Genomic DNA, 27698 nt, shown 5'->3' on the forward strand with positions numbered 1-27698 from the left:
GGTGGATGGTTTTGATTAGTTCCTTTGTGGAGCTTTTAGGGTTTTCCATATAAATTAACTGCAAATAAGGATAGTTTTACTTCTTCTTTCCCTATTTGGATTCCTTGTATGCCTTTAGGGTTTTCCATATGAACATATTGTCTGCAAATAAGGATAGTTTTACTTCTTCTTTCCCTATTTGGATTCCTTGTATGCCTTTTTCCTGTCTTATTGCTCCGGCTAGACCTTCCATGTTATGTTGAAGAGCAGTGGCGATAGTGGACACTCTTGTCTTGTTCCTGATCTCAAAGGAAAGGCTTTCAGCTTTCCTCCATTGAGGATAATATTGGCTGTGGTTTTATCATAGATGGCTTTTATCATGTTGAGGTATGTTCCTTCTATTCTGAGGATTTCAAGGGCCTTAAACATAAATGGGTGTTGAACTGTGTCAAAAGCTGTCTCCCCATCTATTGATATGATTATGTGGTTTTTATTCTTCTGTCGGTTGATGTGATGGATTACATTAATTGATTTTCTGATGTTGAACTATCCTTGTGCTCCTGGGATAAAGCCCACTTGGTCGTGGTGTATTATTCTTTTAATGCATTGTTGGATTCTGCAAATCTAACAATCTTTTAAGGATTATTCCTTCCCACCTTAATATAACATACTACTCACTTACTTATATGTTCTTCTAATCATTTTGTAAAGTAAATCTCTTTTAAAGTAAGTCTTTGGAGTGTTCTGTTACATGGTAGGATAAATGAATCTACCCTTTCCCCCAAAAGATTAATAATAAAATCTCCTAATACTATTTATTTAGCAATACTTCATATCTTCACATACTGATGCAGACATCCCATTCCATTACTCTCCAGTCCATTCCACATCTCTGCTTATACCAGTAACACAGAGCTTTTATATAGCAGATTTATTGCTTTATATTTAATAGTATAGTACCTCTTTTATTTGAAAAAATTTTGGATAGTCTAACCCTTTATGCTTCCAGATGAATGTCAGGATCACTTTATCAAGTTCTAAAAAAAAAAATACCACTGGGAATTAGTTGCATTAGGCTCATAAAATATATATCTACCAATTCTAGTTAATTCCATTAAAGTAATTAAAGAAAGGTTAAAATGAAAAAGAATAAAAATCCATTTGTTCTACCATATTCCTAAAAATTGTACCAAGATTAAAAATGGCCTAGATCATCAGCTTAAAATAGCCTGTTAGAATGTATTTTATGTAAGTTCCATGGTACCAACGATAAAAATACCTAAAGACACACACACACACACACATACACATATACACACACACCTCACATAATTGGTGGGGGCTAGGGGACAGTGAGAGAGAGGAATAAAGGCATGTCACTATCAAAAAACAAAAACAAAAAATACCAAACACATACCAATAAGGCAGAAGGAAGACAACTAAGAAAGGAAAAGGAGAATAAAAAAAGTTACAAGACAGGAAATGAACAAAATGTAACATGATCTTTCCCTATCAGTAATTATTAAACTGAAAAAGCCTGAATTCTTCAATCAAAATATTGCAAGTGGGTGAAAGGATGGAAAATAAGATTCACCTCATATGTACAAGAGACTTACTTTAGACTGAAGAACATATGTAGAAAGGAAGTGAGTGAAGAGAAGAAAAAGATAGACTACGCAAATGGTAAACAAAAGGTAAATGGTCATATCAGACAATATATACTTTAAGTTAAAAATTGTCATAAAACACAAAAAAAGAACATTATCTAATGATAAAAACATCAATTCACCAGAAAGATATAATAAAAATATACGCACCCAACATCAGAGTATGCACACATATAAAGCAAATGTACACAACAAACTGAAGAAGTGCAAAGCATGGTAACTGTAACACATTTTAATAATGAGTAGAGAAAGAAAGACAAAGAAATAAGATTTGAATAATACTTCAGACCAAATGAACAAAACAAAGAACATTTCAATGAAAAGCAGCACAATGCACACTTTTCCTAAGGACACACAAACATCCCCAAGAATACAGCACATACTAGGTCAAAGTCAAGTCTCAGCAAAATTTAGAAGATTGTAATCAGACCAAACATCTTTTCTGACCACAATGTACTTAAACTACATATCAACAGTGGAAGAAAAACCAGAAAGCACACAGATATGTGGGAATTAAACAACATTTTCTCAAATAACTACTGGATGAATGAACAAACCAAAATGTATTTTCATTTGAGTCAAATGCAACTACTACCTACCAAAACTTATGGGATGAAGTGAAAGTACTACAAAGAGGAAAGTTTATAATGACTTATAATGTCTTTATCAAAAAAGAAGACCTTAAATAAAAAGCTTAACTTTATACTTCATGGAATTAGAAAAAAGAACAGTACACTAAGTTTGGATTTAGGAATTCTGGACTTAAGAAGGAGATTATAAAGGTGAGAGCAGAAACACACATACACAAAATAGAAAAAGCCACCTAAAAGAAATGCTTTTTAAAAAATGAACAAAAACTGGGCCCTCCCTGGTCGCACAGTGGGTTAAAGTGCAGCACTAAGAAGCAAAAGCCACTTCAGCATGAATTCGATCCCCCCCCACCCAAAGGTGACCCACATGGCACGGCAAACCTCTCCTGACCTGCCCGCTGCTACTTCATCAATCAGCCTGTTCTGCTCCCCACTTGGTCTCTGGTGATTCCTCTCACCAACCCTGCACCTGTACCCCAGTTTTGTATGCCTAAATAAATCTTTTAAAAAAATGAACAAAAATTGACAAACTTTTCTAGACTAATAGAAAGAGGACAGACTCAAATAAGTCAAATCAGAAATAAAAGCTGACATTATAACTGATGAAATGGAAATAAAAGGTATTACAAGGAATTGAGAACAATTTCATGCCAACAAATGGATAACCTAGCAGAAATGGAAAGCGTCCTAGAAACATGCAACCTACCAAAATTGAGTCATGAAGAAAGAGACAATTTGAACAGCCCAGTAATGAATAAGGAGACTGAATCGGTAACCAAAAGTCTCTCAGCAAAGTCCAGTGACAGACTCCAGTGTTACTGGAGAATCAAATATTCTTCTGAAATTCTTAAAAAAATTAAAGCACAGGGGATGCTTCAAACTCATTTTATGAGGCCAACATCCTGATGAATAGATGGAAAAATCATCAAAAAATACTAGCAAACCAAACATCATAGCACACTGAAAAGATGCTATGCTATGGCTAGATGGTACTTATCCTGGGAAGCAAGAATAGTTCAACATACAGAAGACAATAAATGTGCTCCACCATGTTAACAGTCAGAGGTAAAAATCCAATGGTGATCAACAGATACAGAAAAAGAATTTGACAAAATTCACCTCCCTTTTATATAAAAACACACAAAAAATTAATAAAAGAAAATCACCTCAATACAATAAAGTCTATATATAAAGTGCCCACAGGTAACCTACTCAAAGTGAGAGATTTTCCTCTAAGGTGAGGAACGTTCAAGGTAAGTATGTTCATCCTCATTCCTTCAGCATAGTGCAGGCAGCACTATGGTGAGAGCAATAAGGTGAGAAAAAGAGATAAAAGGCAACCATGTGGGAAAGGAAATAGTAAAATCAGCATGTCTGTTAGTAAGTCTTCATCTCCTACCTCAGTTTTGCCGCTGATCGAAGTCTGACTCTGGGATGTACTACAAGTCTGTAGACATCCCCAGAGTCTACCATGCAAACCTAGATGTCTGGACTCCCTGTTATTCTGCCAAGAGGGTTCTGTTGATTAGAGGGCTCTTCCATATCACCTATCAGGCCTGTGACCTGCCACAAGGGGAAGTGACAACCTCCAGTCAGTCCCCTGGGTCCATCCAGACCTTTCCCCACCCAGTTAAGATACTCACAGGATTATGTGACTTTCAGCACTGGTGGGCTGCAGAGGTCATCGAAATGTGAGGCTTCTCATTGAGTGCCCAGGACATAAATTATGAGCGGGTGTCCCTGAGAACCCAGGGATGTGACTGCCATGAGCTGGACAGCTCACATGGAAATAGCACATTCCACCACTCTGAGGGTGGACACCCCAGGCAGCTAGTGACCATCAGTTGCTGTTTACAATTTACAATGTCAAAGCGCATCACCTGCATCTCTATTAAAAAAATGAGGACAAAAATTAGTTCCTTAATAGTTTATCTAGCAGCACTGACGAAGGATCCATGGGTGGGGGGGAGGAGAGAAAATCTTAGTTTCTTGTGTGGACTAGAAATCTATAACTTGTCCACCAATCAGTTCCTCATGGCTCCCTGGTGTGGCTTTAATGAAGGTTTCTCCCTGTCTCCTGCTGCTCTGCTCATTTTAACTTTCAATTTCCATTAGTCGGCCAGCCTCCCCTCTGCTCTGAGAGCTCACGGTCTCACAGACCTCTGCCGACCGAGCACCACTGGCCATCCTTCTGGTCCCAAACAGCTGAACCCCAAAGGGTAATGAGTTTACCCCACGTACAGTGTGTCAGGCAGTGACCTAGGTACCGGGGAACAGAGCAGTGAACACAGCTTAGAAAAATCCCAGCCCTCACTGAGCTTACACTTCTGTGGGAAGAGACAGACAATAAATATGTAAGAGATAGATTGTGTCAAATGATGACAATGGGTCTAGGTAAAGAAAAAAAAAGTTCAAGAGTGGAGTGTACACATGTATGTGTGTGTCATTTAAAAGGAGGTATCTGGGGAAAGACTCCACTAGTAGAGTAACATCTAAACAAGGGCATGTGGATGTGAGTCTGGACCTCCTGGGGAAGAGACTCAGGGCATTCTTTGTGAATTCAAGCACACTGGTGTGGCTGTCACAGAGTGAGGAGGGGATGGGCCAGGCTAGGTATTTCATTTGAGTCAGAAGAGGAAGTTGCTGGAACAGCACATAAAGCCAGCAGACTTACGACATAACAAGGCAATTAAGGACCAAAATCAGGTCCTGTGGGGTAACCACGTGTGAGGAACACTCTTGGTGTTGGGTGCTGTCACTCCTACAAGGCTGAAGTGGTCTATCTCCTCATGTTCCCTCCTACCCTGTCACCCACTACCCCCAGATACTGGCATATATCACCCCCAGTGCTCCCTCTGTAATGCCCACCCACTTCACCTTTCTATCAGCACCTGCCCTGCTCTCAGGATCAGTACATAATCTGCAGGCCCAGTGCAAAATAAAAATGCAGGAGCCCTGTTCAAAAAGTAAGAATCTGAAGACAGGACACTAAGGGCAAAGCACTAACCCCAGAGTGGGGCCTGCTGCAGCGCACAGGTACCACATCCCTGAACCTGGCCCTGTTTACTCCCATTCTACCCACAAAGGTAGATGAAATCAAGCCCCTATGAAGCAAGCCCCCCACCTCACCCCCTTAACACAGCCCTAGCTGGAGGTGTGGGTGACAACAGAAAGAGCTGAGTCTGGATGGAGCTGGAGAAAGCCAAGCCCAGGAAGCAGGCTGACAGGGCAGCCTGGCACAAGACAAGGATGGCTCCCAGGAGCGGAAACATTACACCAAACAGACAGAAATGTCTCCTGAGAACCCCTTTTGCACTAGGTGCGAGGGAGAGAGTCAAGGATGGACGCTACAGGAAACAGTCACAGTGGTGGCCAAGGCTTTCTGTGGGCAGGGCTGGCTCCCAGGGGAGGCCTGCAGCTGAGCCCGGGAGGAAGGGCAGAGGGGATATGGAGGAGGGATGCTTATCCAGGAGAAATGGGAAGCTACAAAGGGGAGCAAGCAGTCAGTGGGTAAGGACCGCGAGGCCACATTGGTTAGTGGCACAGGTAAAAGCAGAGAGGGAGGGCACTGAGCTCCAAGAGAGTGGTGGTGGTTGGGAGACACAGGGACAGGACGAAAGCTGGCTTGGAAGCCTTGTCTGCCAGGGTGTGGCGGGTGGAGGTGCGCTCAGCTCCTACCTAAGCAGAGGCCACACTGGTGAGGGAAGACGTGTCTCTACCATAAGCAGTGGGGTCGAGACTTCCCTCTCTCAGCCACGGGGCTGCACAGATGGACAGACAGGAGAGGGGGCTTTTGATGCCTTTATCCAGGAAAGCCACGACAAATAAGAGGTTCGTACATGTCCGAGACAAAGTTATCTGGCAGGATGCCCCAAACCACGTGCATCCCGCAGAATTCCTAATTTTAGAAACCAGACTGGAACTCGTCTGACCAAAATAAACCTGGTCCCAAATATTTACTTTTGTCATTATTTTGCAGTTGTGGAGTTGCAGGACGTTTCACATGGTCCCCTCAGGGGAACTGCTCAGGGCTGGGCAGGCATGAGTGACGTGCAGCTGCTGGCGCCCGGTCACACACCACTGTCTTTCAGTCTCTCCAATACCCACCCTGCACTTTAGAAACCTTTCACATTCCTTGTTCACGTGGACAAACAAGCCTCCACTTGTGGGACAGCAACCGGAAGGGACAAAAGAGCAAACAGCAGGCCCAGAGACATTTATTTTCATCCTTTAAACAGGACACACAGTAGTACTCTCTTTAGGCTGAATAATGGAACAGCTTTAGCAGGAATCATATGAACTCTGAATTCCTACCTTGAGAATTTTAAGACAGAGAAAATCTCACCTGGGGTTAATGTGAATGTCGCATGGCAAGAGGCCTGTGGTTCTCGTTCCCAGTTTTCAAACATAGCAATTCTCCCACTTTGTTTTGGTATTAGCAAGAGAAGGGTGAAGCAAGAGTTTATGCTCGTGACATTCAGATGAATGCACAGACAAGGTGTTTTCAGATTACCTTTGAAAATTTCATCAAATTAAATGTTTGTCTTGCTCCTTTCCAATTATCATAGTTTTGTGGCTGTTAAATGAGTGACTGAACACTGCATGGGTTTTATTTTGGTTTGTAAAGTGTTGCTTCACTTCAAAAGAGAAAAATAAAGGAACGCAGAAGACTCATTTGTATCAACTAGCTAATAGCTTCACAGATTCAGATGAAAATACGTACATTCCAATGTCACATTCTAGTTTTCAATGATATAATGGATAGCCTATAGCTTTACATGATACGATTTGAATTCCTATAACAGTATGATTGGATTAGAAATCTCCCGTTACCTGTTCTTTAACCAGGAATTTCCTTGGGCATAAAACCTTATAAATGGAAAAATATTAACAAACGACCCCAAGAAACCTCTTTGGATAAAAATGCATCAACCACATATTTCTAAATAAACACACTTTGGGGAATGAACACGGAATAAGGAGCACCATGTGACTCTTCCTACACAGACTTCTACTCTGCCAAGAGCAGATATTTTAAGAACACACTTGAACTATCAGCTAGGCTGGCAGTTCTCCGGAAGTCTCCACAGCGTTTTCATGGTTTCCCAAAAGAAGAGCTCAGGATTCCTTCCTCCAATTGAGCGCTTTGATGTCACTTCAAGAACACCACAAATGTGGACACCGACCTCAGCATTTCCTCCTCCGCCCCCCCCCCCCCCCCCCCCCCCCCCCCCCCAGGCTCTTCTCCCCATCTGTTCAGCCGTCATCCTGGCCCACGCCACCAGCCCTCCCTCCCTGGGACCTTTGCAAAAATCTGACTGGTGACAGGTTTCTCCTCACCCACTCTTTCAGAGTGATCTTTTCTGAAATGCAGATGTGGTGAGGCTTCTTCGCTGCTTCTAGTTCTGTGTCTGACCCTGGCTTGGATTGGGTTTTGTAAAGTCACGAGCTGAGTAATGCAGGAACTCACCCGTACTGTTCAAGATGGAAAGCGGGGTACAGCTGAAGGAAGCCCTTACACAGAAACACCCTCTGCTGCTTCAGGAAGGGGCAGGTCCACGGCTGGTGAACAGGCTGAAGTCACCAGCCTCACTTGCCAAGCACTTGTTTGGATCGTAGAGTACTGTTTCCCTTAATATCATGTGCTAAAGAATGGGATGGTGCTCATGCCACCCCATAAAGGGTGACTGAACCCCTAACTCCATAGAACTACATCTTCAAGGAAAAGAGTAGCAGTCTCTTTGGTAAAGATTTCTTTGCTAACTAATATAAGGAAACTTGATAGCTCTTTTAATCAAGTAATACCCCATTTCTTCCACCCACAGTAGAGGAGAGAGAATTTCCCCATGGGATAGAGCAACTGGAGCTGCTGGCTCAGGTCTTATCCCATGAGCCTGGTTCCTTTGGAAATCCAGCTGGTTGCAGTGGCCCCTGCTTCCGGTGCCTCAGGGCTCCCAGACTTGTTGGGCTCATTCTAGGGCTACTCCTTGGCCTTCATGCCCCATAGCATGGCAAGCTGCAGTTTGGGAACAGTATTCAAAAATCAAGCTCAGAGTACAGGTTTCTAAATGTGTCTCTCCCCAGGACCCTCTTTATGGGGGCTCTATGGGGCTGGCCCTGGTTGCTTTTCCTCCCGCAAGCAGAGGTCTGCATTGCTGATGGCCTGGGAAAGAGCCTCGATCACACATGTGACCTCCACAGAAGTAAGGTCCAGGACAGCAGGGCACATGGAGAAGAAAAAGGGTGTCCCAGGATGGTCAGCAGTAGCAGTGACCATACATTACACATGTCCCCTATCACAGAGGTGAAGCCTTGCAGACCTCAAAGTCATAACAGCACTACATAAGCACCCAAACTGCACACATGGTGTGTGTGTGTGGGGGGGGTGGGGGGGCAGTGGAGGTTCTATTGCTTTGTCATACCAACCACGTGCCAGGTATTTACTAGACACCAAGAAATTAAAAAAGGTTAAATAAGGAAATATTCTTGTCCTTGAGAAACTTCTAAACTAGTGGAGGGGGAGAGATATATACCCAATAACCTGTCACACAGGTTCTAAATGTGGGGATACCGTCCATGACAGCGGTTACACGGGTCTGGCAGAGCAGACACCCTCTGCTCTGACACCCTCATGATCATATGCTGATCATGGCAGAGGCAGTGCCAGGGCGGCGCTGGTGGTGAGAAGGGAGCGGGACCAAGAAGTCTAGGTCATTTCCAATCTCCGACATCCTTCTCCTCAGGCAAGTTTTGAGCCAATCAGAAGCTGAATCTGCTATCTGGGGTAGAAAGGGTCCGGTGTTGGCCACCTCTAGAAGCCCTAGCAGGACAGGACTAGTCCCCTGTCCTGTGGCTCCCTTCTTCCTCCTGTCAGGAGGGCTCTGGCTCCCGGAGGCTCACAGAGCCGAGAGGGCGCTGGGTAGGGCACTGATTCATACCTGCTGAAAGCAAAATGCACCCACTTGATTCCTAGCATCATTTAAAGCACTTAAGTTCCTGGGTGGAAGTGGATGTCTGATCTTCAACCAGACTGCTCTTCTCTCTCCATAGGTCACTTGGAAAGCCCACGCTTTAGGAGGACATTTCCAAATTGCAAGTGCCATAGTCCAGATCTGCCAGGTCCTCCATGCCCAGGACTCTCCAGCCCCCACTCTGCTGGGAAACCATCAGGGAAGATGTTCGAGTCTGGGGAAACACAGCTGATGTGAGGGGTGCAAAGCTACAGAATCAAAGCTGCCAATCAAAAGGTGGTGAAGACGGCTTCCTTCTTCAGCAGTTCCAGCAGCTCACACCCCTGCTTCTGGCAACTGAAAAGTTACCTCCAGGGAGGGCCACCCCCACAGTGTGCAGTCTCACCAAGGCCTAGTGCACGCCAGGAAGCACCCCATGTTCTGGAAGAAGGTCTGGGGGACAGGTCAGGCTCATGCAGCCTGACCGATAACTGCGCATATCCTCTCTGGTCTCAAGAGGAGAGCATGAATTTCTAACTTTCATCCAGAACCTGTTCCTCACTATTTAGGTCTCTTCTGCCCCACAGTAGTCTGGCCAATGGTCCTCATAGATCATCACACAGTGACCCCTGGGACCTGTGGATGTGACCATGTACGGCAAAGGGAATTTGTGACAGATCTAGAGACCATCGTTCCCCAGGTGGGCCCTACATGTAACCCCAGGGCTGTAAGAGGAAGCCAAGAAAGTCAAAGCAGGAAGTAGAACATGTGAGATGAAAGAAGAGGTGTAAGTGATATGACCAAGCAGTGGAGAGCGACCGAGAGCAGGAAGTCGCTCTCTAGAAGCCAGGAAATCTAAGAAACAGTTTCTCTTCTAGAGCCTCTAAAAGGCAGCAGCCCCTGCCAACACCTTGACTTTGACCTGCAGAAGCCAATTTGACATCTGACCTAGGCATTTGCAGAGAAGACTGTATTGTCATGGTGTCTGTGGTAATTTGTCACAGCAGCCACAGGAAACTAACAAAAGTTCCAGCAGATAAGAGAGAAGAAAGCACCCTCAAGGCGCGCAGGAGTGCCCCAGCCTGACTTAGCTCTCTAACCACAGCTGCGGCTCTCTCTGCTTCTTCCTGAGCTCTCTTCCAACGGCAGGTGCCTCTTCACCTGGCTTTGCTCAACGGGGGAAGGCACTGCAGCCAACTTCCTTCTCTGTCTCCCCCAGGGCTCAGCAGAGCATGATTTCTGGAGCCCAGGAGGGACCTGGGACAGAGGCTGAGGGAGACCCCATTACCCCAAGGAAGGGGAGACTAGCTCCTCTTATGTTCCATCCCTGCTGATCCTACCTGGCTGCAGGCTCCTCCCTGGTAACTAAGTCTTTGGCTCTTGACACCGCAGCCTCCACAAATTCTCAACGTCTCCAGGACCTGGTCTGGGACTAGAAAGTACCTACTGTCATTGAAGAATCCCTTCTGGAAGTGGTCCTGAGCTCCTGCCCCACCCATTTCCTATTCCAGTTTCTACCTCGCACTTCACTTTTAAAATAAAGATGGAGGTGAAAATATATTCAAAAGATCTGACTTTCTGTCATGCTGTGTTAATGATCAACTTGAGGCAAAATTCCAATACTGTCCTCCCCAAGAAGGAAAAAGTTCCCAAGTCAACACTGAGGAAATGGTTCTGGATGTCCTACGCTGGTGGCTTCTACGTTGGAGCAGTTTCCTATAAACCACGGCTCCTCCGCTCCTGAGACCGGCCCAGTTACAGCTTCCCAAGCATGCAGGAGTCCGTGGTGAAGGGTTTCCTACACAAAAGTGTCATTTTCAGACTTTAAAATATCAATCGTTACTCATTTTCAAAAGGTAATTCTGACAAGGAAACCGAATATAAAGTGCCAAAAGCTGAGAGAAGCTGTTCTATGTGGACATGTGGGCTGGGGAGGGGCAGGACTGTGCCGATCCAGTCAGCCCAAAGGGAATTTTGGAGCCTCCTGAAAAGCATGTGATCCTTTTTATGCAGCATATGATCTGTTTTTTAAAAGATTTATTTATTTATGCATATACGAGCTAGGGTATAGGCCAGAGGTGTGGGGTCGGGGGTGGGGGCATCAGGGAGAGGATTCACCAGAGACAGAGGGGTCTGAAATATACTCCTGAGGGGAGCAGTGGGCAGGACAGGAGAGGTCTGCTGCGTCATGTGGGTCACCTCCCTGGCTGAGGATTAAACTCATGCTGCAGCGGCTGAGGATAGCTTTGTAGTGCTGTGCTTCAACCCACTGTGCCACCAGGGAGAGCCCAGCATATAATCTTTTTAATGACAAATTTCCCCACTGATGCAAATTCTATTACAATAAAAGCTGCTCCTGCTACTCCCAATGCCACTTAGGGTTCGACTCCGTTCTCATTCTATTGGACCTGGGGCTCTTTGGAGGCAGGTTGATGTTTTCTTCATAACTCCAACAACCTACCAATAGCAGAGGGCCCACATCACTCAAGAGTTCTTAATGTTTGCTGGGTAAAAGACTCAAATTGTCCCCAGCTTCAGGCGCTGTCCTAAATTTAAGACTGTCTAGCTAATGCAAAAAGACAAGCAAAAATGACCATTCCTTCATGTAAAGTAGTCGAAGTTTGGCTCTCCCCAGGCTGTGACAGCCTGGTCACATGATGGGAGAGCCATGAAGGGAACGGACTGACTGTGGAAAAGGACAGAATGAAAGCAGAGTCCTTCCAGAAAAGCCTGCACTGATACTCCTAGGGAAAGGCAGACCACACTAACAGGCTGCAGAGTTCCGAGAAAGACTACATGCAAGACGGCTTGGGAAATGGTCCACATGTCCCTGAAACAGTGAGCTGATTTGGGAGCAGGGACAAGGAGGTAAGAAAAATACCAAGCGCCTGGCACAGAGAGCCACAAGGCCCAGCTTGCCTGGAGCAGACGTGGGGAGGCCCAAAGCGCAGAGACCGTCACTGGAGAAGCAAGCAAGGGGCTGTGGGGCGGGGTAGGAGGGGCTCTGACTAACCAGGCTTTGAAGGATATCCTGTTGCCAGGTGGATTTTAAAATTCCTTAATCAAGACATAAAGAAATGAAGAAATGTGTGCAATGTCAGGGTGGGTAGAGGCAGAGACTAACTTAGCGGGCCAAGCCCTAGGGTCTGTTCTCATAGTGAAACAAGTAGCACGAAACAGAGCAGACTGGGCATATGCCCCTTCTCAGCACGTTTGGATTTCTCCCTGCCCTTCTCTGTCCTGCTCTTCAAGTCGCCTCACTCGGTTCGCCCCCGGGCTTTTCTTTACCCCGACCCCTCTTACCTTCTTAAGACCAGTTTCACGAAACTTCCTGAACTTTGTAAAAACCTCCAACCCATACTTCTCTTTCTTAATTCCTACTGAGCCTCTGGGCTCCTGGCTTGGGTTTCTGCTGTTAAACATAATAACATTGAATTTTATGCTTTATTCACTCATGTCTCATGCAACATCATCTTTCTACTGCTTAGACACTCAAATTAAGGTTGAACAATAAAAGAATGACTTCATGGCTACAGTTTGTCTCTGGCTGAGGACAGGAACTGCCTGGTGCTCCTCTGAAAGCTCTAAATAAAAGCTCGAAGACTGAGTAACACTGTGTACTAAACAGAAACATTTAATAGTAAAATTATATCTAGTGCACTGTGGTCTGGCATTTGCTATAAGGCTACACTTTCTGCCAGATGACATCAATCTAATGAGGTCTAAAATTATTCATCTATATTGGGATATAATTAGGACAACTTATCGGTAGATAATTTTCTAAGTAATTATGCGAGAGTCTTACTTACTCTTTACAGCAAAGGATGTGCCATACCTATTAGAAAGGCAGCACAAATGCTTTCTTTTCTGGTCTAAAAACCAGAGTAGAAAATTCATTTTACATCAGTAAAATTATTCATACTCTGCTAAGTCCTATTTCGATGCTGGAATGGCTTGAATCTAAGTGTGAATATATCTTCTCTGACACTGGAGTGTGAGCGCCTGAGGGAAGGAACTTTGTCCTCATGCTGTCCCTCTTGCATGTGTTCCCCCTCATACTGTGCCCCGGCCCTGTGCAGGTGCCAGTAGGTGTCTGCTGAACCAATACAAGAGCAGACGGATGCACGTGTGCAGCGGCCAGCCCAGGAGACGTTCTATCCTTGCAACCTCCTGAGCAACAGGCATCAATTCAGGGCCACTGGAAAGCTCTTCACCCACGGGACACTTGAAAGGTGTGATAAAGTTGGAGGAAAATAGTGGCACCTCAGCAGGGTAAAAGAAGCAGGATGCCCAGCTATATCTAAACTTTCCCAGTGAGTTGTGGTACCTAGAATTTTGGTGGTTTCACTCTATGCCTCAGGCTCCCTAACTCTGATCTCACCTAGCACCACTTGTCCTGCCTTATTGTCAGGACAGCTATAAGAGCAAACAAGAGGGGTTATGCACTTTGTACGTGATAAAGCGCTATATTAGCTTCCTAGGCCAAATCAAAATACCACAAGCTGAGAAGCTTAAAGCAATAAAAATTTGTCTCACAGTTCTGAAGGCCAGAAGTCTGGAATCAAGTTGTCAGCAAGGAGAATCCTTTCTTGCCTCTCTAGTTACTGGTGTTTGCTGACAAGCCTTGGCTTGCGGATGCATTACTCCCATCTCTGCCTTCACCATCCCCTGGTCATCTTCTCCCTGCAACTCTTTGTCTCCGTGCATCTTCTCTTATTAAGAACACAAGTGACACTGGATCAGGGTCCAGTCCACTCCAGTGTGACCTCATCTTAACTAGTTACATTTGATGGACCCCATTTCCAAATAAAGTCACATCTCCATGTACTGGAATGAGAACTCCACGTACGGGAATGAGAACTTCCCTGTATCTTTGTGGGATACAATTTAACCATGAGAAGCACTGCATTAAAAATTAGTGGCATGTTTGATTAGGCAAATTAGAAGAAAATTCTGACTAGGACAATGATAAAAGCTGAATATTTTAAAAATTCTGCATGAAGATATAGAAAATTAGCAGGTGTTGAAGAATTGTGGAGCCAAGATTCAGGAGCAGAGAGAAACCCATCCAGGTTAGGCTGACATCAGGAAACTTCCCTAAGAATGTGTACTTTTCAGGAGGAGCTATTAAGAGGTGGAAAAGCTGAGTGGCACTCTGGATAGCTTATGGGGTGAGGAGAGTAAAGGTGAACCCCAAGCAGAATGCTACTCACAGGCACGGCAGCTCGCATACACCCTGAGCCTGGATTACAGTGATAACAGGTGGCTGGTGTGCCAGGTACCTGCCAGCTGACAGAGCAAATATAAATTCTCCCTAAAGAAGATAACATCATCCAAGGGCTTGAGTTATTTCTAGACATTTCGGCTATGATGTCTGTTATATAATAATAATAAAAGAACTGGGTATGTGAAAAAATAAGATGATATGAATGAATTCCCAACAGTAGAAACAGACTCTCAGGAGCTAACAAATAAAGATGTTATCTGACAGACTATGGAGGAACTATGCTTAACACATTTAAAGAGTTAAAAGATGGAGCAGTTTCTCAAAGAACTGGAAACAAAGCAACATAGAAATTTTGGAACTTAAAAATAATACAATTAAAATGAAGAGTTCAATAAGTGAACTCTTTAAGAGCTGCTTAAATAGAGCTTGAAGAGAAAATGAGTGAACTGAAATGATAGGTCTGATGAAAATACCCAGGTTGAAACTCTGGGCAAAAAGACTGGAAAATAGAGCTGAAAGGTTAGGAGATACAGGAGATGTAAGAACAAGGGCTAGTGGGTATGTAATTAGAGCCAGAGGGGAAGGACGGAGAGAACTGGGCGGAAGAAATAACAGCCAAGGATTTTTTTAAAACTGAAGAAAGACATCAATCACTGATCTGGGATTTAAATGGATGGGCCCCACACAAGCTAAACAAGAAGTGATCTATAAATGCACATCATTGTAAACTGCTATGCACCAAAGACAAAGCAAAAATCTTGAAAGCAGCCAGAAAATACATTACCATGAAAGGAGTAATAATACAACCAATAATTTCTTAATGAAAATACTAATAGCCAAAGACTCTAGAATAGTCAAAATACTTTCCTGTCAAAGTACTGGCAGGAAAAAAAAGATCCAGTGTTTAAAGAGCAACAATATCAACTTAAACTCTCAAGGAAGAAGTAATACCAGTATTACACAAATTCTTTCAGACCAATAAAAGAAAGCACCTCCCAATTCATTTTATGAACTAACCACACCATGACAGAGGACTCTGACAAAGACATTACGAAAGAGTAAAATTATAGGTAGTGCTTGCATGAGCACAGATGTCAAATCTTGAGTAAAATACTAGGAAAATCAGCCCAGCAATATATAAAAATTACAACAATATACACCACAAGCAAATTGGTTTTACTGTAGGAATGCAATTCAGCACATTAACAGAATAAAAGAGAAAAATTAAATGATGATATCAATAGCTACAGAACAATAATTTGATGAAACTCTACATTCATGATAGAAATCCTTGCAAACTAGGACTCAAAAGGGACCTCCTGAATCTGATAATGTTATTTATAAATAATTAGAACACTCATCAAACTTGATGGTGAAATGTTGAAAGCTTCCCACTGAGATCAAGGAAAAGTCAAGAATGCCTGAGTCTACCTTTATCACCATTACGCTGAGGAAAAAGTTGTTTAAGAAGGGAGGGAAATCACATTCACAGATAGTTGTGCACATAGGAATTCCAAAAGACACTTTAGGTGAATTTCTAGAGTCAACAATTAGTTGGGAGATACAAAGGTCAGTGTGGAAATACCTCTTGTACTGTTAAAGAGGAAAAACATAAAGGAAAGGGGGGAAAAAAATCAGCTGCAATTTATATTGACATTCAAATTTAAAATATCTAAGGCTAAATAGGAAGACAAGTAAAACCTCTGCACAGAAAATTCTAAATTACTTTTTGGATAAATTATATTTTTTGGAAGAAATTTTAAGTCCGTCCACCAAACGTGGAGGAGTATATTATGTGTACAGTTATAAGGATTCTGCAGTATAAAGTTCCCATTTTCCCCCAAAGGGGTCTACAGAATCCAACAACCCGAATAAAAATGACAGCAGTTTTGTTTTGTGGCAAATGGAAACAGATAAGCTGATTCTAAGACTTAAGTGGAAAAGCAAAGGGTCCATAATAGTCTTGCACTGGATATACCAACACTTACTACAAAGCAACAGTCATCAACAAAGTGTAACTTTGAGAAAAACATGGACAAAAAGACCAACACAGTGCACAGCGCAGCCCACACCAGTGTCAGACACCATGTACACACCTGGGGAGCCCTGCAGAGACCCCCAACGAACAACCGTCTACTCTGTACTCCAGGAGAGGCTCTCACCTCATTGGTTTCTTCACCTAAAACATCTATAGACTGGACCAGGTCACAAAAATCTGACTTGAGCTAAAAAGGGACTACCAAACATTTCCAGTTTGCAGGGTCTTCCCGGTGTTGACTTCCCCCTGCAAGTGAGACAGTCTTTCAGGAACCCAGTGCCCCAACTGTCCAGGAAAAAGGGCAGGCAGGCGCATGTGCTGTGTTCTGCTACCTGTAGACTTTCGCCCAAATTATTGCAGGCAGTCTGAGTATAAAATCTCGCATTGTTTGTGCATTTAGGAGGTGGACAGTGTGGTGGACTGGACTATAAAACACTTTTCCTTTACACACTATTCAAGTTTCTAATCAAATTATTTAAAAGCTTAGGTATCCTTATCTGTGAAATGCAGCTATCAGATCTATAGGCTCCGTATTTCACAAGAGATCACTCTGAAAAGATCACTAGTTAGTGTGAAAATTAAATTGAATAATGCCTGCAAAGCACTTAGGACAGCCTTGCATATAGTGAGTGTGTCATAAGTGGAGGCTATTACTGAAAAAAGAACAGGGTACGGTGTGGAGGCTGTTGTAAAGACAGAGAAAAGGTAAGAGTGAGGGTTTACTATGTGGGGTTTAATGTGTGGTTCATGCTCAGCAGGTGAGTGGACAGAGGAATTACTGAGCAACCAGGCAACCCTTGCAGTTTCACAAATCCTTGAAGCTCTGTGTCCTTTGACATGATCACTGAATCCTAGTACACATCTGCCTTCCACTATAATTGGAGACAGGACTTGCTTGGTGTCCCAGCAGATACCCCGCCACACATCTGGCCCCAAATACCATCTTTTCCCTTCTTTCCAAAAGCCTATGGGACCCCTCTGCTTCCTATGGTCACTTTGCGCCTGGGGATGGGTAACCGGCCGCCTGGCTAGCACCTGGCTGATGTACTGAGCTTCTGCCTTACCTAGTGACTCTTAATACAAAACTGCCTCTATTTCAGAACCAAGAGGCTGGGGACTACAAAGTCCTATTTTGGAACTTAAAACACCTGTCTGGATGGGAAGAGGGGACAGGGCTGAAGGCAGGAGACAATGGACCTTCTGTCCTCCAAGAGGCGCAGGATCACTCAGTCGTTTCTGCTGGGGCAGGTATGGATCCCCTACTACAGGAGTGGGTTAAGTTCCCATCTCCCCCCTTCACAAGACACCATAAATCAAGGTGCTTTTAAAGTCACAAAACACACTACACTGTAATTAACTGAAGAGGTTTTCCTAATCACGGTTTTTGACTTGCCTGCACTGCAGAACCCTGCTCCTCCCTCTTTGAGAAGGCATTACACCTGCCGCCCAGGTGATCCCACAGCTGCCCGACTGTCCCTGCTCTTCCTTCTTTTCCCAGCAAGAGAATCGGAAACCTGTCTCGGAAACCCACTAACATGTTTTAAAACTTTTTCTCCAATAAAATTCCTGTTACTCGTCAAAGGTTCTTGCTGGGTGTTCAGTGTAATGAGAAACAGGTAATCTGCATCCTAGAGCCTGAAGACTTCATTCCTTCAGCCCTTAGTCTTCCCTGTTCTGCTACCCAGCTCTTAAGGGTCCTCACTCCCAGATCTTGCTGGTCCTTCTCTGACTTCCCTCCCGCCGTCTCTGAGTAACAGAAGGGATGTCATGGTTTTGCAACTTTCACTGAATTCTGGAGTTTCAGAGGCAATGAAAATTGTTACTAAAAGCTGTGATTGCCTCCAATTTGTAAAACTCAAGAGGACCTGCTCTGACTTATATGCAGGCACCTCAGCAAACCACACAGTGGAAATGTGAGGGTAGCAGCTGCCGGAACCACATCTAGGGCTCACCCTTGGCTTTGATTTCCTGTGCCCGGCAATAACTCGAGTCAGTTTTCTGTATAAACTGTTCTGAAAGAGGCATAGCACTAAGTGATTTAGGTGTTTGTATAGATGCTTACTCTAAGCTTTGCCTCTGTCCTAATACCCTGGGAAGACACAAGGCAAAAATCATCTAACAAGCCCCAATTTATTGTCAAGAAGCAAGGCCGAGGCCCAAACTGCACAGAGGGACAACAGCCTTGAGCCTAGAGGCTGGGGACGGCTGGACCCACAGCCCTGTCCCAGGCCCCAAGGGCACATTCACATAACATGGACTCACACAGCTCACGCGGGCCCAGGCCCCCACCTGGGAGTATGGAGTCATGCAGCCTCCGTCTGCTTCCCTGGGACAAAGAGACATCTATTAGCAGCAAGTAACTTTCTTCAGGGACCTCTAACCCTGCATTTTAAAAACCCAAGCCAAAAAGGGAAATATCTGTTACAATTAGAGTTTTAGGACTATACTTACTATACTCTTGGCACAGAGTCTTCATAAATACGTTCCTGAGTTGAAAAAATGTCATCAAAGGACCTCTCAAGGGAACTTTCAGATCTCTTCTAAAAGGATTCAATCCAGCCTCTGAGATCCATAGGTGCAAACGAATCTGAGTAAGTCAAATCTCAGTGCCTTATACTAGCGTATAATTATCAGGTGGCCTGGAGTTACATTAATACTTTCCTGAGACTAACCCACTTACCCCTCACAACCACTCTAAGAGGTGTCACTATTATACTCCCATTTTGTGGATGAGGAAACAAGCAGAGAGAGAGATTAAGTCACTCGCGCAGTAACACTGCTCATAAAAGGTGGCGCTGGGGCCGGGACGCTGGCCAGGGACTCTGGGACTCCCTCTTAGCTATTGTTCCCAGAAAGGGGAGAAAATGGGAGTATGTGATACATTCACTTTGTGGGAAATAAAAGTTTAATATTTAATCAGCATATGTTTAAAATCCATTAGCATCAGTCATGGGCACCAAATCCTGAATTCCAAGCCGTGGTGACCTGCGGCCCTTCACTCCTCTCCACGTGAGGGGCTTGGCCTCCTGGCCTGGCTCAAGGTCACTTAGTCCCAAGATCTAGGATTGCAGAGTCCAGGGAGGCCCGTCTGCAGGAGGCATCAGAGGACTGAGGTTACCCGTCCAGAACTATTTCTTTCCCTCCTGCTGCGGACTGTAAGAACACCACCACCCTAGGAAAAACAGGAAGCTGGTGACCAGATATGCCAGAACAACAACTCCACTGTTTGGAGCTACTGGCAAGAAGCACAGTCACTGCCTGTCCCTGGGCCCGAGTCTGGAAGGAAGGAGCCAGCCTCAGGGAGTCGGTGGGCACACCACAGTCTGTCCCAGGGAGGACTGCGGCTTGTTCCTCCTGCCCAGCCCCCGGTCAGCCCATTAGGATCTGGAGCAAGGAGTGGGACAAGGATGCATGTCTATCCAGCATCCCGCTGTCTGAGCCGAATCCCAGCTACACACGGACCGAAGGGTGCGTATCATGATTTTCACACCATTCATGAAGACAGTGTGGCTTAGAGGTGCTGGCTGATTTGCTCAGGCTGGACATCAGAGGCAGGGATTACAACTGGTTTTGTCTGCCCGCAAAGCCCTCAATTTGATGCGTTTTTCATCATGCCATGCTGTAAAATTTCTTTCTCAATTTTTTATCAATTGGGGATCTTTACTTTTAGCCAGTCAACAAAATTACCAACATACCAATGAGTTAGTCTCAGATTCTTGAAAGAACAATAAAAAAAAAATTAAAGGGCAAGCAATATATATATAGTTGTGGAATTATGACAAAGATTAAATGTCGATATCAGCTAGTAGTTGCATAGAAACTGAAAAGAATCCCAAGAACATTCCCAACAGTAATGTAAACAGAAATATCAATTTTAACACACTTGGAAAATTTCAACCTCACTGTTTATCAAAGAAATGCTGGCATAAAATCAATGTATATTAACTATGTTAAGTTGGCAATTAAGAACCTAAAGAACACAATGTTGGTATAAGAACACACTACTGCTGGCAGTGTAAATTGCTACTACTCTTTTGGAAAGCACATTTGTAGCTAGGACCTAGAGTCAAAAGGTATTCGTACAATTTTTCCCCAGTAATTCCATATCCTAAAGGGTCAATTTAAAAGATGAAGAAGCTATCTGCAGCATGGATACTTTTCCCCCTTTATTATTTACAAGGGGGTTAAACAGAAAGCAGCCTATATGTCACTCGTATAAGTGTATTTGGTATATCTGGTCAATACAATATTACTCAGCCTTCAGAAATGATGGTGACAAAGTCTATGTAGCAAAGTACCTTTACATCCGATATTAAGGTGAGAATAACTGGATCAAGAGGTGAAAATGTAATTTATGTAAAGTGTGATTATGTAGACATGCGCTGTCGCTTTCGCCAAGAAATTACCCATGACAAGAGACTCCAGGAAAATACACCAAAAAGAGAAAAAGGTGCATTATTTCAAGTATTTTATGCAGGTACTTCTGACAATTTTACATGCATTTACTGTCTCTCCCATTTTCCATCAGCAATTTTTTTTTCCATGAAATCCAGCCATATTTGGAATACTCTTGCCTGCTGAGATGGACCCTAGTGCCTTGGCGGCCACTCCCAGGCGGTCAGTTTCCAGAAGTGAGCCGGAGGGCAGCTCACAGCCTCCCTTCTTTCATGTGGTTTCCAGGCAGCTTCTGAGCATGTTTATGTTCTGACCCTACAAAGGTGACTTCTGTCTATTAACCCTTTGTGGTCTAGGGGCTACACTGAGGGCTATGGTGGAAGACACTGCAAGCCCAACAATAAAAGCCTTTTGAGATTTCTTTTAAAACCTGAAAGAAAAAGGAAAACTGAGGATTTGTTTGTTTTGCACCTCAGGAGCAGGGGCTGTTCTGACCTATGCAATAGCCCCTGGCACACTAGGGACACTGGTCTAGGCTGTGGCTGTGAGTATCTTTATGTTTAAACTGTGCTCACAAAATGTGCAATGGGTTATCTGTGCACCTATTTTTAACTTACGGAAATATTAGTTATTTTTTCCACTAAGCAGTCTGTTCTAGATTCACTGACACTGGGATACAACACCAGTCCTTATCTGTGAGGGGAACATCACAAGGTCCCCCAATGGTTGCTTTTTCCTATAAACATACACCTATGATAAAGTTTAATTTTGGTACATTGAGAGATACATTAGGTACATAAAGAGATAAACAGTAATAATTAATAATAACAATAAACTATAATAAAAGTTACATGAGGGCCCTCCCTGGTGGCGCAAGGGGTTAGGACGCAGCACTGTAAGCCAACCACAGCTGCTTCAGTGGGAGTTCAATCCCCACCCTGGAGCTGACCCACATGGCGAAGCAGACGTCTCCTGGCCTGCCCGCTGCTCCCCTCAGCAGTGCACTTTGTCAGTCGGCCTGTTCAGCTCCCCACTCTGTCTCTGGTGAATCCTCTCACCACTCCTGCACCTCTGGCCTGTACCCAGAGTACAGTTCTGTGTGCATAAATAGTAAATCTTTTTTTAAAAAAAAGTTACATGGATGTGTTCCTTTTTGCTCTCTAAAAATATCTTACTGTAAGCAGTGCTTTCAGACTGCAGTTGACAGTGGGGAGCTGATACTGTGGACAGTGAAAGTGCAGATAAGGGGGTCAGGTCCCCCACTGCTGTGTATTCACTGAGTTGTGTATTCTCAGGGGGCACTGAAAGCTACTGTGCCCTCTCCTGGCCTGGTACTCCTTCACTCCTTTTCTCCCTTCCCAGCTCTTCTACTCCTGCACAAGGGCCCCATGGGAAATGTAGACACCGGGGAACCCATATATCCACAGTTCCAAGCCCCCCCCTCCTTTTAAGAGACAACTGCCCTTGACATACGTAGCTTTCAATAATGTTATTTTTCTTATACATCAAAAAGTCTCTGTGATTAAATTTAAGAGTGTATGATTTCTTAAAAAAGCATACTCTTGATTTCTCTCATCTCTATTTTTAAGCAGCTGCTTCTAGAAGGGCCTTAAGTGGTCACCTAAGACCTCCAAGGTCAGGATCAGAATTCCAGAGATGCCGGAAGGCTGCTGCTGGTGCTTGACGGCATGATACGGGTCGTGCTTTGATGCTGAAATCCACACTCTGGGAGTCATGTGTGTCCCAGCAAGTGTGCATGGCAGGAAAGAGAGAAAGGAAGAGGGTTTCGAGCTGGCACAGGGGCAGGGGTGAAGTCCCCACTGGGCTCAGCGCCCTGCCTGTGACCCCTACAATAAAAGTTGTTTATGACTGCAACTCTTTGGTGCTGTACTTTCTGTTCAACAAAGTGGCTTCACACAGACTCCTTCCTGTGCCCGCACAAGTGTGTGGGCCAGGCTAGGTATTGCCAGTTCTGGGTTGGGAGGGAAGAAACCAAAGCCCAGGGATGAAATTATTTGCTTAAAGTCAGAGAAGTAGAAAGGGGGCCAGGCTCAGTTGGTGTGATCATCCCGGGCTCCCCCTTCCACTACAGGGGTTTGCACCTCTGGGCTCTCTGGAAATCAGGGTTCCAGTAGTCTGTGCCTACTGGTGATTCTGGGTCCAGGGACTCTGCTCCAAAGATCGAATTTCCACTCATCCCTCCCTCCCACAATCCTGGTAAACCACGCAGGGAGGCACCAGTGAGAAATGGGAGCCCCAAAGGGCCAGCTCCTCCCCTGCTTACAGGCATCTTTTCTCAAAGCTGGAAAAGATCTTAGGAACTGTATCCGCCAGACTTCTGGCAGGAAACAGATGGTACTCTCAATTTGGGTAATTTAAGGAGAGTTTAATAAAGGGACCATTTATAGAGGGGTGGGCAGGGGGTAGGGAAACCACAGCACAGTGTTCTGGGGCCAGTAACAGTGGCACATTTATACCCTTAGGACCAAAGAGGTGAGAGAGAAGAGGCTACTGGAAGCCTGAGCCTGAGTGCCCCGCGGAGAGAGTTGTCTGCCAGGCCAGACCCGGTGACCACAGGGGAGAGCAGGAGGGTCAGTACTTCAGCTTCATTCTCCTCCCCTGCTCCAGTTTCCTGTCCATGCTCCCTCCTGGGCCAAGAACACAACAGAGCAAGGAAGCAAGGCAGCCCACTCCTAGGGTGCCCACTGGTGCCCTTCTAGGGCATAAGGCAAGTGGAGAAAAGTGGAGAGCAGATCTGGAGGGCAAAGAGAAACACTGAGCATATGAACTTGCCAGTCCAACTCCCCAACTGGAAAGGTCCTATGGTTCTGGGGCCCACTCAGAAATCAACAAATTTGCAGAGCTGGGCTGGAAACTCAGCCTTGGGTAAGTGCACTCTCTTCCATTCTCTATGCGGTGCATGGATTCCTTTTCCTATCAGCAGTCTTCAAAATAAGCTGGAAATTACTTCTCTCATTTATGGACTATGCATTATTCCAAAGCTTCCCCTCCTGGGACAGTCTGCACCCCTGGAACTCCCCCCCCGCCAAACACCTACTTTGTTCACACCTGTGAGCTGCACCTTTGACAAGGGAGCCAGGGGCCTCACAAGGTAAAGGGACCAGCTCAGAAAAAGACGTGGTGCAGCAGGCGGGCATGCAAGCACAAATGGGCAAGCAGAACATGCCTGCAGTATGCGGCGAAGCCCAGCTGCGGCAGCGAGGCGAGGGGGCGGCCTTCCACCCAACCCCACAGCTCAGACCACCCTGGCCTTTGGCAACTGGCAGCACCCTCTCCCCCTCACATGCACACAGAAATAGCTGTGCAGTGACCCATGAGTTGGCCAGGCCTGGAAAAATCCTCCAGGATATTAAAAAAAAAAAAAAAAATCTCATGTTCTTTTTAAACTTGACTAGAGAACTGTCTGGCTTAAAAAAAAAAAAAGTGAATTACTGAGATGGTTTTTTGAAGGTACTATCTGATCTACAAATTCAAAATGAAAGGCCAAAATGTTATTTGACAGTCAGCTTCCTTCTATCTTCTATAAACCTTGCCCCTCTGATGAAGATAGGTTTCTCAATTCTGTGGATAACAGATTTCTATCAAAAAAGCCATGAAAAGACTACCAATGATTAGTCTCATGCAAACAATAGCATGACAGTTTTCTGACTACAACATTAAAAAATGAAATAACTCCTATTTGGTTTCACTTACACTTCCATTTCTAAATGTTTCCCAAGTCCCTGTGTTTGGTGCTAGGGGCAGAACAAAGTGTAACGGCACGCAGAGAGGCAGGAGGGGCCCAAATCACAAAGGTAGGTTCTCCCACCTCCTCCAGCTCTCTAGTGAGGAGGCACAGGAAGCTTCTGGAAAGAGGACTGGCTAAACTGTATCGTGTTTTTGCAATATGTACCTGTCTAAGAAGCAGAAGGTCCAGTTAGGACACTGTTATGTCAGAGTTAAGATGTGAGGATACAGGTCCTGCCTGGTGGCTCAACAGGTAAATGACAGCACTAGGAAGCTCTCTACAGCCACTGCAGCATGAGTTCGATCCCTGGCCTGCGAGGTGATCCACATGGCATGGCAGACCTCCCCTGACCTGCCTGCTGCTCCCCTCAGCAGTGTATTTCAGTAGATCTGCCTGTTCTGCTCCCCACTCTCACCGCCCACACCTCTGGCCTATACCCCAGTGCTTTTATATGTAAATAAATAAATCTTTAAAAAAGATGTGAGGATGGGGAGAAAACTAATTTCCCAGATCAGAGAATGAGGAGGCGGAAGGAGCAGGGATATGGCTGCAGCAGGGAGGCGTGTTTCGGACACATGGGAAGTCAAGGTGCTTGTGGCCAAGACACATTTTCTCCATGGAAAGGAAGTTCGACAGCCAGAGAGGTGCAGGCTGAGAACCGGCAGGGCGAGCTTGCCATCCCTGCACCCCATCTCGGAGGCTGGTATCCACAGATGTGGATTCTTAAGAGCCTGGGGTGGGTAGTTCTCTGGTCAGGGAGGTGGGAGGGAACCTGTCACCCTTGGGCAGCAACCTCTGCTCCCATCTCTGTCGCAGTGGGTACCCCTCTGGAGCAGTTTCTTCCACTACACAGCTCTTAACACTTGACCCTGGGAGGTGCTTTCTCAGGTTGGGTGAGATCTTGCCCTCACTCTCCATCCATGGTACAGGTGTAAAGCTTGGGAGAGGGCACCACTCCTCTTCTCCTGGGCGCCTAAAATGGGCCAGACAAAGACACTCCCTTAAAGGGAATTGGTGTTCTAAAGCTGTTTTTAGAGAGCCAAAACCAGCTTGGCTCTGCTCAGCAGTCTGGCTTTCTTCTCTGCTTAATATGCAAATCTACCCAAAGCATGAGAGAACACTAATTCAAAGGCCCACAGGCACTCCTGTGTTCACTGCAGCACTACTTACAAGAGCCATATTATGCAAACAAGCTAAGTGCCAGAGGAAATAGGAGTGCATTAAGACATGGTACATATACATGATGGAATATTACACAGCTATAAACATGAAGATGAATTCTTGCCATGACAACATGGATGGAACTGGAGGGGATGATCTAAGTGAAGTCAGTCAAAGGAGAAAGACAAATCCTGGATGATTTCCCGCATATATGGAATATAAAGAAACAAAACAAAGGAACAGACAAAAAAAACAAACAAATTCTTGAAATATGACTGCAGAGTTATAAAATGATGAGCATAAGGGTGGAAGGCAGGAACAAAGGGGGAGGGGCCCAGTGATCTATGGTGGAAGATTGTCGGTGCTTTGGAGGTGAGTGTGGCGTGGTAACTTACATCTAAAGAGGGGTAAACCTATATACCTAAATCAGATGCACTGTTATAAACCAATGTTACCCCAATAAAAACATAATTTTAAAAAGTTAATAAAATTGGGCCCTCCCTAGTGGCGCAGCGGGTTAAAGCACAGCACTAAGAAGCTTAAGCCACTTCCGCATGAGTTCGATCCCCGCCTGCCCCGGAGGTGACCACATGGCGCAGCAGACCTCTCCTGACCTGCCCGCTGCTCCCCTCAGCAGTGTACTTCATCGATCTGCCTGTTCTGCTCCCCACTCTGTTCCTGGTGAATCCTCTCCACCCTCCGCATCTCTGGCCTTTACCCCAGTTCTGTATGAATAAATAAATAAATCTTAAAAAAAAAAGTTAATAAAATTATTTTTTAAAAAGAGAGAGAAACATGAGTGTCTAATGAGTTTAATATCAAGGTATGATTCATGTGCTAAGGCCAATGTTGTAGGTATGGGCTAGCTAACAAATAGAACCAGTAAATAAATGTTAAATGCATTTGAAATTAAGCCCTACTTATTAGGTGATTAGCCTTATCCCAGTGTTAAAATTTGAAATAAGTGTATTAAAAAAAGGAAATTATCATATAACTAAGTTTAAAGTTCCAGTGACTGTCTAGTCTACTGGCAGGCTGTCAGGCTGGTCCATGAAGCCTGCTCTATTCTCCAGAACTCTTCCCATTAAGGAGATGGCCCATACAGGCTCTGGGCTAAAGAAGTCCCCGAGCCAGGCCTTCATGGCAAGGACCTTCCAAGGCAGGCAGTGCTTTTGGCCGCTTTGTTTCTCCTGTTATACGCCAGGTGTGTGGTGCCTGAATAACTCGTTGGCAGTGGCAGTGGCAGAGGAAGGCTGGTCAGGGATCTGGGCTAGTCAAGCAATGGATGTGGACATGCCAGAAGCTCTGTCCCCGAAAAACGGAGCCCTGCCCACTACAGCTTCTCTGGGAAGAGAACACAGGCAGGGTGGACAAGCGAAGGTGGATACTGGAGTTGTTTTAAGAGGCTCCTAGCATGTGTTCAGTTTCCAACAAACAGGGAGAGAGGAGGTCTGGGAGGTGTATGACACAGCTTTTGCTGGCAGGACAGCTTGTGATAACAAGGACATTCTTGGACCCTCGGGGCCCAGAAGTGCTTTCTCTATTATCTGCAGCAAGAATTAGCTACCAATAACCTAACAAGGCTGTTGAGGAGAAGAGGGGCTCATTCACCCCTCTTCCTCACGTCTCCTGCCCAGATCTCTGCACGCAGGCTCTCCTATCTTGTGCTCCCAAACAACTCCCCCCACCCTCTGCCCCTACCTCCAACAGCAGCCCTACACCTCAGAGTTCAAAGCTGTTTTGCAGCCACAGCAGCTGTAATAACAGCAACAAGGAGGCCACTTGAGTGAGTCACCATTTCAAAGTATGTGCACACACATTCCCTCATTCGTCCTGACAGCTGCCCCTCACCTCTCAGCGGCCTAGGACAAAGGGTGTAGCTAAAAAAACAGCAGCTTCCTTTTTGGAGGACAAGGTTCCCCTCAGGAATGCCAGCAACCAGA

General features: G+C 45.0%; 1 protein-coding gene across 2 annotated transcripts in view; it reads right to left on the minus strand.

The window, feature by feature from the left end:
* The window catches only part of CTDSPL (CTD (carboxy-terminal domain, RNA polymerase II, polypeptide A) small phosphatase-like), a 106434-nt gene that overhangs the window by 39963 nt on the left and 38773 nt on the right, over positions 1-27698 (minus strand). The window lies entirely within an intron of this gene.

The sequence above is a fragment of the Condylura cristata genome, unplaced genomic scaffold, assembly GCF_000260355.1.
Source record: "Condylura cristata isolate star-nosed mole 26May11 unplaced genomic scaffold, ConCri1.0 scaffold00004, whole genome shotgun sequence".
Lineage (NCBI taxonomy): Eukaryota > Metazoa > Chordata > Mammalia > Eulipotyphla > Talpidae > Condylura > Condylura cristata.